This window comes from Xiphophorus hellerii, chromosome 7, assembly GCF_003331165.1.
Source record: "Xiphophorus hellerii strain 12219 chromosome 7, Xiphophorus_hellerii-4.1, whole genome shotgun sequence".
Lineage (NCBI taxonomy): Eukaryota > Metazoa > Chordata > Actinopteri > Cyprinodontiformes > Poeciliidae > Xiphophorus > Xiphophorus hellerii.
The window spans coordinates 10,403,640-10,419,637 of record NC_045678.1 but is presented as its reverse complement, the minus strand read 5'-3'; the positions used below and the strand labels follow the sequence as shown (position 1 = coordinate 10,419,637).

The following is a 15,998-nucleotide window of genomic DNA, read 5'->3' as shown; positions in this document are numbered from 1 at the left end:
GATACTGCTTCGTAGAGGAGAATAGCAGTGGGAATGGATTATGATTATAAAAGATAGGTCGTGCGTTGGCACCACACCTCCGCTGTTCAGCGTTTATCTGGCAAAGCGCACCCCAGGAGGCTCCTGTGTCCTTTTTGCCCACACTAGTGTAGGCAGAAAGGTTATTTTCTTTTCCTCGTATTTCTGTAGGTGACGTACTATACTACGAGACAAGATGATGCACGATACTGGGTTCTTCCAAGAGATGGATGGCATTTTTGGCTCTTTTATGGAGAAAATTAAAAATTAAACTTTGTACAATCTCCTGTTTTGTGGATAATGACTAATGTCTGGCACAAGACTTTTGTTGACTCACCAAACACATGTCCCCATCAATTAATTTAGGTTTGACAAAACCCTGGCTATGTTTTCTAAATTCATTATCTTAAAGCTAATTTCACAGTTGCCTCATTCCAAGTAATGTTGAAATAAATACTCCCTTTTTGGGTTTTTGTTTTTGAAGATTAATTTTTTGGTTTATGTTCATGTTTAACCTCTCTATTCCAGATTGAAAAAAAAAAAAAGAAAAACAAAACAGAAATAGCACCAGGACTGCATGCCAACGTTAGCTACGTTAGCTGCTAATTGTTAGCCAGCGATGGTTGTTTCATGGTAACGGCAAAATTTATGTTGTCTGCCTGCAGTAACCTTTTTGTCTTATCTACCAGCTACACCCCTCCAATGCCTTTCACAAGTAGAGATGATATTCGGTCTTTATTTGCTGAATCTGCCATGTAATCAGACGAAAACATAATAACTACTTCCTGCCTTGCTTCAAACTACAGTAAGAGTCTCAATAATTGAAGCATGGTCTCAAGCCACCTGTAAAGAGTCTTAGCAGAGGACTAAGCTTGAATAGACACAGAGGTATATAAACACCTCCACATACAGAGGTTGTAGTATTATATTAAACTAAAAGAACAACTAGACCAGGGGTCTCAAACTCCAGTCCTCGAGGGCCGCAGACCTACAGTTTTTAGATGTGCCACAGGTACAAAACGCTGGAATGAAATGTCTTAATTACCTCCTTCTTGTGTAGATCAGTTCTCCAAGCCTTGCTAACGACCTAATTATTCTATTCAGGTGTGGTGCAGCAGAGGCTCATCTAAAAGTTGCAGGACTGCGGCCCTCAAGGACTGGAGTTTGAGACCTCTGAACTAGACAATACTTTTCAAGAGAGGGTTTAGGCCTTACTGAGAAAAGTCATGGTGTTTTAATGATTCCATGCCACGTGACCTCAGTCCCTCCTTAGTCCACTGTTCACAACCCAACAATATCTTGCATTTGGTTTACTCCTTCTGCACAGATTCTGAATCGCAGTGAGATTATTATTTTTTCTCTGGTAAAAAAAATCCAAGTGTAAAACTTTGGTATGGTCAGATAATCACCATCAATTTGAAAAAATAATAATAGCAAAATACCTTTTTTTGTCCTTTCTGTCCATCACATAATTAGTTGCACATTTCAGATATTTGATAGGACTTTCTTCATTAATAATTCATACTTGCTAAATTCATAAAACATCATCTTGTCCCCAGCAAGTAACATTTGATATTACATCTAAGGCCCAGAGCAGAGATGTTTGCCAGAATCCCATCAAATGAAATTTCTAAAAATACTGACTAGCATGTTCTCCCTCAAAGGCTCTCAGTGGCCCTTTAAGAAGGACCGGAGGAGGAGAAGTCCCCTGCTATCTATTTTCTTTGGCACCGCAGCTCTTTTCTGAACGTTTTTCATTTGATTCGTTGCCTCTGCTTTTTGGGGTTTTTTTTCTTTTCCCCCTCATCTCTCTGCTTCTTTTCCAACGCCTGCTCATGATGTCAATTTAATTCAATCTAAAGGACATAAAGCGAGCGGCATCTTTTAATGTCTTTTGGAAAGGCACTTGTAACACATTAAATTTACTTTCACCTTTTCAGCTGGGATTTTAAGGGGCGAGAAAGAAAGATCAATTATTGGCGGAATTTGAAGTTTCATTAAAATCACTTCTCTCTGCCTGTGTCCTTGCGTCGTTTTAAGTGGGCCATCTGTCTAAACATCTCTCAGGGTTCTTTTCCCTTTTTTTCTGATCATTTCCTCGCCTTATTCATGAACCCTAGGAGTCCAGCTTTGTAGTAGTGTTGGAGCTGGAGCAGCCTCCCCCCGCTGAATACAGCTCTGGGCCTCAGCCTGCGCAAGACTCCCCCCTCTGCCCACTAAGGCACCCCCACCCGTACCCCCTTCACCACAAACTCTTCCAAATAGCCTCCCCTTTCCTTTTGCGTCCCTTCATAAGGGCCCACAGAATGTCTGAACTTGCTACACGCAAATGACCCGCCTCATTGTGGCCGGTTCTCCTCGCCCTCCGTCTCTCTCGCTCTCTTCCCCTCTTTGCCTCTCTCCGACCCACCTACTGTTTCAGATCCCCCTGTCTCTTCCCTCCTTCCCTGCTTCTCCTCCTTATTGCAGATTTGTATGCAGGCTGTGACCTAGGTGGCTACAAAGCACAGCAGATTATTCTTGATCATTCCTCTGCCCCCCATGAAGCCAGTTATGAGAAAAAGATCCCTTAATGATGCTCTGACTATTAACAGTGTTTTATGTCCAAATGTCTGCCCCATTCTTCTAACAAACTGGTACAATATAGACACAAGAAACTTGAGGAGTGACTAGACATACATAGGCTTCTGTGATTAAGCTTGTAATTGGATATTACAGGCTTCACACTGAATAAAGCATTCGCTGATGATGCACTTTTGGATTCTTTGACCAAAAGGTCAGAAAGCAAATAAATAACATATATAAAGAATTTCTGCATTTGTGCTCTGCTGTAGACATATGAAAGACTGAGATTAGACTTGACTGCTGTCTCCTGTCACTGTGCCAGTATTGTGTCTGTAGTGGGTCCATCCAGGCCCCCACATCTCCCATCTCATCCCGGGCTCATCCCTCTGTCTGTAGCAAGACAAGTCGCAGCGCCAGTCTGGCTCACAGCCAGTGTGGAAGCTCTGGGTAAGTCCCTGTGCCAAGCTGGGATTAGACTGAGATGTTAATCATTGGAGAGCATATTGAAAAAAAAAAAAAAAACAACAAAAAAAAACATCATTATACTTTCAATTTTCAAGCCTTTGACTTTAAAGTTGTAGCAAAAAAGGTTCCCTCTTAAGATCTGCTGAAGCTTCTCCTTTTCCTACACTTCCTACCCTTTGAACTTTTCCACATCAAAGGTTCCTGTCATTGTATCTTAGCGAGCTTGTTTGTGATGGGCAGCGTAAAATAATTGTAGGAATAATATACAAGGTTTTGAAAGATTTTTACAAACTGAAATTTTTAACTTTTTTGTAAAACCAACTTTTTACTGAAATTAAAGCTATGCCATCTTTTGTCAATCTCTCTGCTAGCGTTGTGCATATAGAGAGTTGCTGAATAGATCATGGTCTACTGGATTGGATGGAAAGTTAGCTAAGTCTCTTCTCGACGTTTTAACTTATTTTATGTGTGAACTTTGACTAGAACTTTTTTTTTTTACATAAAATTGCTGTAATCTGAAAGGTTTACTTAGTTCTATCAATGTTTCAATAAATGACTGAAAAAAGGCATAATGCTGCCACTAACATGTGCTGTGTTAGTGTGCTGCCCAGCATCAAGCTTTCCAAGTAGATCGAAAAGTTCAGTTTAGAGGTCAACCGATAAGAGCAACTTCTTCTTCCAATCATTTGTTGTGGCTCACACATGCTTTGAGATAAACTACAAACTAGACTTGCTAGAGCCTTCTGTCAGTCATTACTTTTTTCATCCCACTTTTCTACTCAAACCAGATTTGAGGAAATCACAACTAACAGTTTCCCTGAGGTGTGTTTCTCTGCAGCTCCTCCAGAGTTACTCTATCCCTCCTGGCTCTCCTTGCTTGTTTGGGCCATTTCAGTGGATGCCCATGTCTTGGTAAGCTTGCGGTTCTTCTATGTTCCTTCCATTTTCAGAAGATAACCCTGCTTCAAACTTTTCCGCATCTTCGTTCCTGTTCATGCTGTATTTCCGTGGTCTTCATGAACTGTTTATTCTCCACTGTCCTCTACAAACATTTAAAACTTTCACAGAACAGCTGAATATTGATTCAATTACACTCAAGTAGTTCATTTGTGTGTCCACCTATTTATTATTTAGGTGACTCCTGAAAGCAATAGGTTACATATTTTTTTTTCCATTTATAGAGTATCAGACTACCCTATAAAATGTTTCTACATTTGTAAAAAAAAAAAAAACAATGTAAAAACTGAAAGCATATGTTTTTCCTCAAGTCTACAGCTATGCACTTCTTTGTGTTGCTATGTCACATAAAATCCAAAATAACTACACTGAGGTTTGTGAGTATAATATGATAAAATGCAGAAAGGTTCTGAGGGTATGCATAATTTTGCAGAAGACAGTAGCTTATTTTGAATGGGGTTTGGTAAGGAGAAGATTTTGCCCTTTCAATTTGAGTCTCTTTTGCTACTCACTGTTTCAGCTTATTGTGTCATAAGTAATTCTAGCTGACTTCAAAGGAGTTTGGGGCCACATTTGTAAGGTTGTGGGAAGCGCTGTGAATGTCAACCAATGCAAACAACCTCTCTCATATGGGAACATTAGAGATGGCCTCTTGTGAAAACGGTTCGTTTCCATTTTTGCCATCCTTCAGACTTCAATGTGACCTAAATCTGGCAAATATAACCTTATAACGCAGGAACTCGATGCCAAACCTGACCTCCCTAAAGGTTGTGTGGATGATGTGTGTGCTTTTGTTTTCATGCACTGAAATGCTTGTGAGGCACACATTTAATCGGTTTTTGTCGAGATGAGTGGGAGATACCAAAATGGCAAAGGGACCGATACAGACATAGATCAGGTTTCTACTTTTTTTTTTCTTTTTTTTCCCCAAAATAACCAAAGCAATATATCAGTATTACACAAAATCTGCAGCTTTTCAATTTTGACTAAGCTCATTTGTGAGAGATGAGTGTAGGAGAATAGATGGCTATAAAAAATTTGCCTAGGGGGCACGTCTTTGCTTTTACAACTCTAAAGCAGAAAAAACATAAACATTTAATTGAAAAAAAATAAGTTGTTATATAGAGTGAGACCAATGTCAGTGAAGGCATAGATGTCCACACTCTTCTATGCTATAATTCCCACACTCCAACACATTCAAAGTAAGTTCCCTCAATTTTTTACCTGGTGATCCAATTTATTTTTTACATATAAATAGTCATAATAGAAAAATGTTAAGACACAACAAAGAATTCAAAAGAAAAATTGAAAAGCAGACAAAACATTTCAGCATAGCAAACATGCACGTTGCATCTGTGTGTTTATGTCAAATTTGCAGTGCGGCGCAGAATTAGAACATTTTTTCTCTCTTGACAGCCGTGAAATGATCTCTCTGCTTCCAGTAACAGAGAGAAGTTGCATCTGTGCTGTGCATCTGTCATAACTTTGGGCATAACATCTGTCATTGCACAAGGCTTTTAAAATAATGCATTCTTAAAGTGTATTGTCTGAACAGAGGGAATATTCTGTGTCAAAAAAGCAATGGATGGACTCATATTTATATACACGAAAATATGAGTTTATCAGGGTATCATAATCTTAAGAACAAATATGGTTTCACAGTATCACAGAATTTCACAAAGCTTATACAGTATTATACAATTTTTCCCAAAACTTTTTTCTTTCACCAACTACTAAAATAATACAATATATTGAATATTACAGTTCAAATTTACACACACTAAGCATCCAAAAAGCCACTTAATGTAGTAGCTGTTTTAATAGTAGTTTTATACCGTTTTGCTCTTTATTAAGGTGACCAGTTCAAGATGGTGCTGTAAGTTTGGCTGCAACTGGATATGAAAGGGAACTGTTCTGTTTCTTGAAAAATGCTTTAGCAAGACATTTTAATATAAATGGTTGCTATATAAATAAACTGAATTAAAGTGAGGCTAGTTTAGGATGTAGTGACCCAGGATGAACGATGTACTCTGCAATATAGTCTAAAGTTTCAACCGCAGTGGAAATGCATCATGACTACAGGGCAGATAAAATTTCACTCTCACCCTGATTTGTTTTTTAAACTCCAGTGTTATTTCACTACCTTCTGGGCCTCCCTTCTGAAGCTGCTACCCCTGCGACCCAGCCCCGAATAAAGAGGAAGAAAATGGATGGATGGATGTTATTTTAGTTTAGAGCATTATTTTGTAATACATTGCTTATGTTCTGTGTATAGATCACATGACACAAGCATGCCGAAATATTTTTATTTTTTTTTCAGTTTATCATCGCCGTTCTGTTTTGCCCCTCTACATCCGTGATTCTTACTCCTAATGAAGCCATCAGTCAGTAACAGTCAATGACAGCAGTTCTCTGTGTTATTAGTATACACGTGGGAAATTGGCAGCTTTCTAATTAAGTGGATCGGAATTAATCAAGCAACCAGTCAGAGTGACTCTATGTCAGTATAAGCAGCTATTACCAAGAGAACACTTGCCGTCTATGCACATTAAAGCACACTCACATGTATTTAAAAGACGGATTCAGCCGTCCAACTGTTATGTGTAAACCCCATCATACAATCAATTAAGCATTTAATACATTTATCAAAGCTGTTGTTGTGTTTTATTTTTTTATCTTTTTTTTTTGTTGGTTTTTTTCAGTGAAGTTACTTTCCTTCTCATCCTGGCTCAAGATTTATTTAACCTTAGCCTCTCATTAATTTGTTTTTAGTGTGTTTTTTACTCTAATGGCAACTTCATCTGATTCTTAAGCTGTTTGGCATTTTAACTGCAGCATTTCTGATTTTTTGGCTTCCACTAACCTTTTGGAGGCAAGCCTGTCCTACCTTTGGTATTTATCCATGTATTTGGGTTTTGCAAGCGAGGTAGACAAAGAAACTTTCTATCTGTGCCTTCACATGCACAGTATGTTTATACCTGCAGTGTGCGTCATGGTAGGAAAAAAAGAATGCTACAGTCTAGACAGGTTGATGAGTGAGTGTGTGTACGTGTGTGTTTTTCTTTTAAAATTGTAGCAGCATAGTTGTCCTCTTCATCTCGATTTACTGTGGTGTCCTCCCCCAGCTGACCTTTTAATGTAAATGCTTGTTTTAAGATGCCATGTTGTATCAGTGGAGAGAAGCTGCAGGGACGCAGCTCTAGTGTTTCTGGGAATGAGGGAGACAATTCACAGGTGGGGAGAAGCCAACAAAGTGACCTCTTGAACCTTTAACCTTTTAATGAAGCTTTTATTACTGACAACCACATTCACTTTGGATTGTTTTGAGATATATGCTGTACTTATATATCTCATGTTCTCTCTTTTGTACTCAGTTTCGGTTTTGTATATATTTTTTTTCACTATTATATTATCTTTTCTGTCTTATCATATGCATTGTGTGTTTGGTAAAGATTTGTGTTTGTTCGATCCAAGATTTGCTTTCATCAGGAAGATATCATTATCACAAACTGGGTGAAAATATAGTTAATGTTCGAGATTAATCATGAACAAAAACAACAAGAGACCCAACCAGTATGTTTGAACAACATATTTCTAAATGTATCTAGGTCAGTCTATGAAGTGTACTTCTAGGGAGATTCAATTATTATAATTTTTTCATGAAGTTAAAAAAGCTGAACAGCTCTGACAAAAAAAATCATCAAGTAAATCAGATGAAGATAACCTGATCAAAATCCTGTTTTTAAGATATGATTTTATTTATTATGGAGAAAAAATATCTAAAACCCTTCTAGGCAATTGGCAAAAAGTATCGGCAGATATATTTTTTAAAATATCCTGTTATGTCACAGATTTTATGCCACAGACTATTACAACTTTCTCCACACCTTTACATTTGTGACTGTTGGACAAATTATAGAAACAGTACCACAAATGAAAGATTTCAAGCAAAACGTTGAGTAAATTATTGTTATTAATGGATTATTAATGGAAACTAATCCAAGGAGAATTTCTGAGTAAGATTAACAACATATTCCAATTAACTACTGTTAATTAGTTAATTGGAATATTAACTAATATTCCAATTAGTTAATATTCCCAAAACCTATTTTGGGAAATAGGTTTTGGGAAACCCAAATAGATTTAATAGTGAGCTAGATGTCTACCTGAACAACTAGAGGAATGCAGCAAGTCCTCTATTTATACTGTCATTTCATGAAGCTTTTTAGGCCTTGTTATTCTTTAAGGCTGAGTAACTAGTAGATTGAGCAGAAAAAGACTATCCTGTTATCTATACTGTCCCACAATGCATTCTGACTATGAGCTGTCTGCTTAGCCTGTGGCTGTCTGGCACACTGACCCCCACAAGTGAGTGTATTGTGTCTACGTGTGTGAATTGCTTTGCCTCGACAATGTGTGTGTGCGCGTTTGGGTGTGTGTGTGCCATCCCTCCTCTACGCCAACATCAACTCATGCCTTGGTTGCTATAAATAATTCATTGGCCATTTGAGGCCCCCGGAGCAGAAGAGCACTTGTGAGACCCTTTAGTGATGGCCTTTAGTTACTCCTTACAAATACCCACTTAAGCAGTTCTCACACACAAGAATACGCTCCTCTCAAAACACAGCAAAGCTGCCACTTTAACTGTCACAGCGGATCAATAGGACGCCTAAACTCAACATTATCCTCTTATGTCAAAGCTGAGATTTTTCTTTTCCTTTTGACAGCTGACAACACAATGTAGAGGAACTGATGTTTTTATGCTTCACACAGCTGTTTATCACTTGACTTATGTTTGTCAAGGAACCTAAAGGGAAAGGAGAAGATGTCCTGATTGCAAAAGTGCCTGGATTTAGCAAAGCATGGGGAATTTTAGCGCCATTCTGATGTGTGCCACGAGTTTGTGAATTTATTGCAGCTTGCAATTAAAAAGAACCACAGGAAAGAAACGTAACTGAGAATAACATGGAAAGAGAGAAAGAGGGGGACAAAAAGGGAGGTGTTGGGGGGTCAGACTAGCATCTTGACTCCTGAGGAGAGGAAGCGAAATGTCCAGTAGCACCTGCCTCATTATCGTCTGCCCCCCCTTGGTCTGACGTAACCCCGGTAACCCTCAAGAATATACATTATCTGCAGGCCATACCTATGGGCCATGCAAACACATTTGTACAAGTTTTTGACAATTAACTAATTCAGAAGTGAGCTTCATTATTCTCCCCCCTTAATTGAGATAACAATGCAAATTCCCTTCATTAACTGTGACATGGACAATTTCTCGCGGGCTCCGCAGGGACACCATTATATTCAGAGCCCACAGAGCAGGTTGCAAGGTGTCATCAGATATTCAAATGGCGTGCTTGTTTAATTGCAGTAAATGTAGCATGTCCGGACGGCTCAGTGGAGGACATTTAAAGTGCGTGCCTGTTCCTCTATTGCTGTTGGTTTTCAGGTGCGTATTAGCGCGTCATTGTTTGGTAATAGAGGCATTTGAGAAGTAGTTAAGATAGGAGTCAGTTCAAGGTGTGAACGCGTCTGTATGCGTGAAGGTGTAGGGCCAATCCCCCACTTGAGGCAGCTGTTTCCAGGCCCTTGTGCGATCCCGTGGGGCTCCTGAGGGAGTGTGTTGTTGGACTCTTGTCTTTTATGGCAGCAGCAGTAAACATGACAGGCTGTTTGGAGACCATCTGTTTCCAATGGCTGCCGCATGGTAACAGGGAGCTCAACCTGAGATCCGCTCGGTGTCTGTCTCATAGGTAACAGTCCTGTCTTTGGGCTTTTACAAGGGAATTCTGACAGGCAGAGGGATGGCACGCAAATGAGACAGAATGAAAATATGAAGGGCCCCAAAGAGCCGAACTTGCCATCTGCATGTGCTGCCCAGTGTCTTACAGCACCCAAAGGACCTACAGGTACACCGCCTTCTGATTTGGCCTCATTGTATGACCTCCTAAAACATCATATTGGGGTGACATAGAAGGTGCTAAAATTGTATTTCTAGTAGATGTCAATGGGCAATTTGGTGGTATATTTAACACAAGATGCTCTTTATTTTGTTGAGACAGCAACTAAAATTATGAAGAAATCGAAGTTCCATATAAATAACCTATTAGCGAGTGTTACTATAGCTCCATGGTTCTCAAACTCTGACAATGACAAACTCAGCAGTACTGACAAGAAGTGTTGGTACACATAAGTTAAAAAAAACAGCTGCAAAAGATGAATTGTTCAAGCACACTAAACTCTTCTTCAAACAGAAAACATTCAAACTAAAATTGCAGTGGTACGTAGATATTTATGAATCTCAAAATAAACAATTGTAAAAATAACAAACCGCCATATTTCACTAGCAAGTCAGAAAAACCAGTGAGCTAATGACTATTAGCCACAAGCTAATATCAGCGTTTTTCTTTACTTTTTACTCTGAAGCAACATATTTGCTAAGCATGTGTTTGCGAGCTTTAATATAATGCAAAACCTCAGAAGCACATATAAACAATTCAGTACCGCTAACTACCACTGCATTTTAAACAATCAGCAGCCTTGTTGAATTTTGAGGGTGGGGCTTTGACATCTTTGCAATTTTCTAAACTCAGATCGCTCTGACTGTTGTTTACCCTGTGAAGGCCAAGACACGCTAGCTATATTCTTCGACATTTGACCCAACTAGAAGACGTTAAAGTTAATGTGGCCTTGCGGACCACTAACGATTGCATGCGATTGAATCTCCAACTAGCTGGTCTATCTATCTAGATAGACCAAGATAGACTAGTTGGTTGGAACTACTCAGCAATTTGAGCAAAAAATTTGCCACAATGGCAAAGTAAAACTTTGGAGGAAAATTCAAACAAAGAAAAAAAAGGGCGATCTTTTTTGAGCAGCAACTGCGGCTTTGAGTTTACCCTCTGAATGGCACAAGGGGTACATACTTCATACATACTCGCAAATCTGATGCTTCGGACCATCAAGTCAGAATCTGTATGTCAGGAAAAAAGTGGATCGGACTATGAAGAGTAAGTATCTTGGCCTTGAAACCCAATACTCTAAGATGCACAACAGAACCCGGAAAATGAGAACAACCCATTAGCCACATAATTTCTAATGTGTTGGTGTTGCTCATTTTACTCAAACATGAGGATATCCACTGTACAAGCACACACTGAAACACCTGATGCCATTATGCTCCAACAGTATTAAGGAAAGCTTTCACAGAGTGACAGACTGAGTGAAGTTATCTGACACTCTCTGCCAGCAAACGCTGCTGTTTCAAGTGCACATTTCCCTCTACACATTCTCTTGCCAAATTAAGAAGAGGAGTGGAAGAGATTGTCGCACTCATCTTAACACATGAGTCACTAATATGTCTCGGATGCCGTAATTAGTTACCTTCACTCATTAATTTGGGCCCTTAAACGACATTTAAATCTAAACAGCCAAGATAGCTTTGAGGTGTGACACAGACTGATTTGCAGGTCTTGTACCTTTGAGGTCTTCTTGTTGCCGTAACATCACAGATGGACATGCATTGATGGTCCGCTGTCCTTTGTTAGAAAAACACCAGTTACCCATGTGCTCCCGGCTGTAGCCCGACACTGTTTTTATTTAAATAATCTTAAAGGTGTATCTGTTGAGATGTGGCTGGCTTTTTTCCCATCCTGGCCTAATTATTCTTTTAAAGTCATTTACTTCTCCATCATTACCCTGCTTGAATGAGCCAATCCTGAAAGGCCTTGAACCTTTTTCTCCTTCCGCCTTGTCATTTCACTCTCCCCGAACGTACTCAACCATTAAAGAGTCGCTGCAGTCCGCCACTCATTATTGCTCAGTGCATTTACATTGAATAGGTCATTGGGACCCAACTAAGTGGAACTAATGTGGGACAGAATAGTTGAGGGTTTAGCTTCAGTGTTACACAAACCCTCTGCTCTGTAATAAGGACTCTCTTATTACTGTTAAGTAGGAAGGAGAATACCTCACTGATCTGAGCCATGTCTCGGAAAAAAGAAAAAGGGGGCGGGGGGATTGCTTGCTGTTTGCTTTAGGGTTATCTGTTTTGTTGGTCGTTTCATAGGTCCAAAATAGACCTAGTGTTTAAATCACAATAAAAAGAAACCTGTAGTATAGCTAGTGTTACATGAATTACTCTTCTTGTTTATTTTAATGCTTTTATTTCAGCTGAATTGCTGTGATGCCTACAGTCCAGTAATTATTCAGGGACAAGGATGCAGAAGGCATTGCCATATGGTGGACGTCTCTTCTGCATCCTGACGCGGAGAAGACTCAACAACAGGCCACAGGGTCACTTCCTGACATCAGCAACAGAGTGCCAGTATGGCCAGCGATTACAGCGCCTTGGAAAATAATTCATATCAGATGAACATTGTCACACTCTGTCACACTACAGCCACAAACTCCTACAGTATTTGAAAGGGATTGTGCGTGATAAACCAGTATAATGCAGGACATGGCTGTGAAGTGAGGAGTTCTTGTAAGAGCAAAATTCGAAGTTTGCACTTCATGCAAAACAGATTGTGAGAACTAACACTTCACATGACCCTGAAATACCGCACTTTTCAGATTTGCCACTTCTCAAAACCATTTCGCTTCCACTTTACAATTATGCGCTACTTTGTGTTAGTCCATCACATAACATCTAACCAGAAAACATCTAAGTTTCTGTTTGTAACCTGATAAAATGTGAAAAAGCTTAAATCATCCAGAGGATTTTGCAAAGCACAATATTACCAAAAAAACAGCCTGTCCATGGTAGTCTGCAAACTGCACGATCCATCAAATTTTCCGCAGTAAGGAAGCTGTTGTAAATGTGTGAAGAAATACAGCCACTGCTTTTTCCCGCTGACAATAAAGTCTGCCATCCTACACAACATGTGTCATGTCTCCAGATAAAGTAAACGAGAAGTAATTTTGGATCTTGTTTCTATTTCGTAGGCTCATCTGTGGGTGCGAGCAGGGAGGGAATGATAGCTGATACGTAAACCTCTGGCTCAACATGGTGGGCGGGAGCACCCAAGCTACTTAACTTTTATTAACACACTGTAGTGAAGCATGTGTGTTTGCCCGTCTTTGTGTTTCTCCCATTTGTAGAGACCAACACAATCGACTGCTTCTATCAATTAAGACTGACTTCCACTTCATGTTACATGGCCGACAAAACAGATCTTTCGGAGTCAGTTAGGTGGTCATTTCTGCGAGCATCGGAGGAAAGGAGTGGGAGGAACTGGTGATAAACAAGGGGTAGGCCTATGTGAATACACTTCGGCTGGCTTTAGCGGTAAGAAGTAAGACAGATCGAATATTGAGTGAGTGAAAGAAGGGCCTCACAGCATCAAAGGCATGGTTTGAGAGGCACCAGGAGAGATTAAAGGGAGCCTTGAAGAAATGTGTGAAGGAGACCAAACTGTGGATGTTCTATCCAAACCGAACAGGCTATAACATTCAATACTAAACTCCTCCTCTTCAAAGTCACATCTATCTGAGCACATTGCTGCTTTTCCACACTTTGGCTGCCAGATCTTGACCTTGAATAGGAAAGCACCGAAAGCACGGAGAAGCAAAACACCTGCTAAAAGGAGAAGCTGCTTGATTTTTTGAATGATCAGCATCTTCAAAAATCAGAGTAATTTCTCCTTGATTCATTTACATCAACTTTACACCCCTTAAAAAAATCACAGTAGTATTTAATCTATTATCTACAACTTTAATGCACAATTCTGAAATTTTAGCAAATTCCTTTAGAACAAAGTGTTGATATAAAGGACACAATTGCACGTAAACAAAGTTAAGTAGTAACCCAAACCCCTGCTGCTTCTGGCCCAATCAGCCTGCCCTATTCTGGCCCAGCTTGTGTGCCTGCATGCCTGCCTGAGCTTGGCTAGGTTTGAAAAGTCATGCTTGTGGGTGGATGCTACTCATAAATATGTATTTGGCTTAAGCCGAGCAGTCCCACTGCTCTCGACTCCGCTGTGCTCGCCCAAACCTTATGCTCTTCTCAACCGTCAGACATCCGCAAGTTACGGATGCAACTTCCTGGGGCATATTCATGAAAAGCCGAACAAAAGAATGATTGATGCTAGGATTTCTGATACAGGTTGCCGCTACAGGGGGGTTGAATGCTAAGATGGCAACAGGATGTTTGTAGAGACAAAATCCATATTTATTCTGTGGTTCGAACACCATATTTTTTTTTATATCTAGCTTTTAGACTGTTCTTTCATCCAAACCTAATTTTATCTACCTTCAAACGTGACCGAGGCAATTATGATGTTTCTTATTGACTTTACTTGCTTTTTTTTATTTTTTACTCTTTGCATTTGTTTAGGCTGGTGACTCCGGCTTTCTTATAAAGGTATACTCATACCAAGTAAAAAATATGTTCACTGAAAAGCATTGAAAATAATAACAATAATAAAAAACTAAAAGGGATTCATTTCATGCTTTTTTAGTTACTTAGTGTGACTTTATTGAACGTAGTGTAATAACAAAATAAGCAAAGTTATAAACAAGCAAAATAAATATAAACGAAAAGCAAACAAAAAGAAGAACTGCAATAAAGTATATTTGCACATTCAAAGGAGTGGATAGAAGTATAAACTTATTTTCACACCCACTCCTATTATATCTGCAGCATCAACCAACAAGTTACTATTCACATTAACTTTGTTTTACCAGTCTTTCTTAGTTGGTCTTTTTTATATCCATATCTATAACCAGTAGAGTGATTCATTATTGCATGTCATTATAAGCACGTATTGTTTTTAACATGTAGAAAATTTTAAATAGATGTTCAGAATTCATCTAATTCTAGAAATTAAATGAATTGCATTTTTAATTCTACAAATTCTATGAATTCACCTTGCATACAGATTGAATTTTAAATTTGTGGTAACAAATTTTAAATAATTTGTGGTAACAAATTACTTAAATTTTTTTAATTCACATTTTTCTGTTAAATTATAAAGTCCTTCCTTTTCTAAGAAGGGCTTTTGAATGTTTCCAGGTAATTAATTATTTTTGGCTTTAAACAATATAACAGTTTTCACTTTATCAGCAAATTGTTACAGTATAGATTTTATGAATAGTGCATTTGTATGATTACTCTTATTTCTCATGTTTGCAATGTTACCAATGATTGTAGTGAAATTCTGTAGTTGTTGCCCAATAACTCAGTTTATATCTCATTAACTTTTTTATATTCTATCACATTAGAACTTTACATTTCTGTTCTTTTTCTTACTAAGATGTTACGTGAAAGACCAACACAGTGGTTAGTAATGTACTGTAGATATGGAATGAGACACTACACATGTATAAACACATAAGATTTGCCGTCAATGAAAATTGATTCACTGGATTGGGACTGAGCCTTTGGCTACAGCTGTAAATCTTTTAGGCTGAGACGTTATCATCTTTGCACATCTCAAGACTAAGATTTTGCCCCATAATTCTGTGCAAAATAGCTCAAGTTCAATCAGATTGAATTCTCCTAATTACTTTTAGATCTCTGCAGCTCCCCAGAGTAATCTTAGGCCTCTTGGCTGTTTTTCCAATGAGGTGGACCTCCACGTTTTGGCACTTTTACACTTGTGCCATACATTTTCCATTGAGGCGTGCAATGAGGCCTCAGAGGCCTTTACAGAACAGCTGGATTTGTACAGACTAAATTTCATATACATAAACTTCTGAGGGGCCACCACAATAAAAAAGACTGAATAACAATACACACAAATGTCTCGTTGCATTTCACACTTTTAAAATAATGCACAATGCAAAGCAATGTGTACCTACCCGAATAACTGTTTTTATTTGTGAGACTCAGACAATTTTTTTATGAATGGGATGGCAGCTGGTTCTCAAAATATAACGCATTTTGCAAAATCAAAGCCAGATATGTGGGCATTGAATAAGAAAAAGTTCTTTCGGGAGTATTGTCAGAATGCATGCCCTATCTCATTGCTCATTGGGGTAGCATAATGACA

General features: G+C 38.8%; 1 long non-coding RNA gene across 1 annotated transcript in view; it reads left to right on the top strand.

Moving 5' to 3' along the window:
• Positions 1-1,848: 1,848 nt before the first annotated feature.
• Positions 1,849-15,998, top strand: part of LOC116722626 (uncharacterized) — a 34,528-nt gene continuing 20,378 nt past the window's right edge. The window contains exons 1-2 of the long non-coding RNA XR_004339800.1: positions 1,849-3,030; positions 3,871-3,960. This is a non-coding gene — a long non-coding RNA (uncharacterized LOC116722626). The remainder of the gene's footprint in view (positions 3,031-3,870; positions 3,961-15,998) is intronic.